Source organism: Myotis davidii, unplaced genomic scaffold (genome assembly GCF_000327345.1).
Source record: "Myotis davidii unplaced genomic scaffold, ASM32734v1 scaffold1529, whole genome shotgun sequence".
In the NCBI taxonomy this organism is placed as follows: domain Eukaryota; kingdom Metazoa; phylum Chordata; class Mammalia; order Chiroptera; family Vespertilionidae; genus Myotis; species Myotis davidii.
The window spans coordinates 1-1708 of NW_006300361.1; the positions used below are offsets into that span (position 1 = coordinate 1).

At 45.9% G+C, this 1708-nt stretch overlaps 1 pseudogene; it reads right to left on the minus strand.

Moving 5' to 3' along the window:
• Positions 1 to 20: 20 nt before the first annotated feature.
• Positions 21 to 1708, minus strand: part of LOC102755623 — a 34707-nt pseudogene continuing 33019 nt past the window's right edge.

Here is a 1708-nt window from a genome sequence, read left to right on the forward strand (position 1 = left end):
ACACATTTGTAATACCTTGACTAATAAAAAAAATTATGTGGTGCCACAACTGGAGCCTGGGTCCTCTGCACAGAAACTCTGGTGTGGGTCTTTACAAGATGGCCAGTGAATTCCTGATAGGGAGACTTGGTGAACACAGTCCCTTTCCAGAGATCTGGGATGCAATAGCTGTAGGTCTTAGAATGGCATCAAAGGTGGCCCTGGCGAAGTTGCCCAGTGTGGCAGTGCAGACCCTGGCCAAGGTATAGCAGTTGTCAATACAGGCTATCAGCAGCAGCTTCTTGGGCACAGGGGCAGAGACAATGCCAGTACCCCTGGGGGCAAGGATGGAGAGCATCAATACAGAGCCACAGTGGCCAGTCACCTTGCGAGGAAGAGTGTGGAGCTTGCTTATTTTGTTCCCCCAGTAGCCTTGCTGCACAGGGACAATAGAGAAGCTTGGCCAGGATGATGGCTCCATGGATGGCAGTGGCTACTTCCTTTGAGCACTTAACACCCAGACCAACATGTCCATTGTAGTCCCCAATGGCAACAAATACCTTGAACCGGGTCTTCTGGCCAGCATCTGTCTGCTTTTGCATGGGCATACTCTTCAAAACCTCAGCCTTGAGGGATGCCCCCATGAAAAAGTCAATGATCTCAGATTCCTCGATAGGCAAAGAGAATAGATACATCTCCTCTAGGGACTTAATCTTCATGTCCTTGACCAGGCGGCCCAGCTTGGGAATCCACTCATTGTCCTGGACCTTGCCTCCATGAGCTCCACAGACTCAGCCCCGACCCCAACCTCAGAAGCCAGAGACCTGGCCCTGATGCAGCTGCCAAATCCTCCACTGAAGCCCTTGTAGCCCCTTATTCCAGCAACCCCTCCCACCACTCACACACCCCCTCCCCGCCTCCAGCCCTTCCCAGCACTGGTGTCATCCACCATTTGGTGTTTCCTCGAAAAGAAGCACATTCTGCTTTTTTATTGACTTTTTTTGTGATGTGACTCGCAACTTGTCTATTTTCTTTTCATCAGATTTTATTTTTCAATTTCTCTTGAAAGGTCAAAACCACATACATACTTCAGGAGGAAAAATGTGAAAGAAAAATATATCTAATCTACTGGGAAAAACAGTAAAAGACAATCAAATGACACTTTTGCCATAGAAACCAATTTCAGTAAAACTCCGACTTTAAAATTCTATCTCTTACATTTTCTTTAGACGCAATTTGCATCTTCTCACATTGCAAGAAGAAATACAAGAATGCTAAGTTTTAAATTTCAGTGTTTTTGAGAACATTCTAATTAGCAAAGCCTTAAAATTTCTGGTAAAACAATAACAAAAAAATTAATGCAACAATCTTTTTTTCCCAGCATGCCTCAGCTGTGACCACAACAACTAACTCAGAAATTCATGAAATAAAGAGGAAAACACTCTAAGTATAGGTGTTGGAGGTTTAAATTCTGGCTTTAAAGGTTCTTTTTATAGGCCTCAATATCTATCTATATATATAAAGCCAGGGTCCATAACATCCAAAACAACTGAATGGATGACCGAACACTGGGTGTGGGGACCCAGCACTGACTGCTAAGGGGGCTGCGGATCAGACCCAGAGAGAGGCCCAGAGAGAGAACCAGGGTCTGATCCACAGCCTCTGTGGCAGCTGTTGATCAGCCCTTGCCTCTCTCTTTCTCTCTGGGCCTGGTCAGCAGCCCTGCACC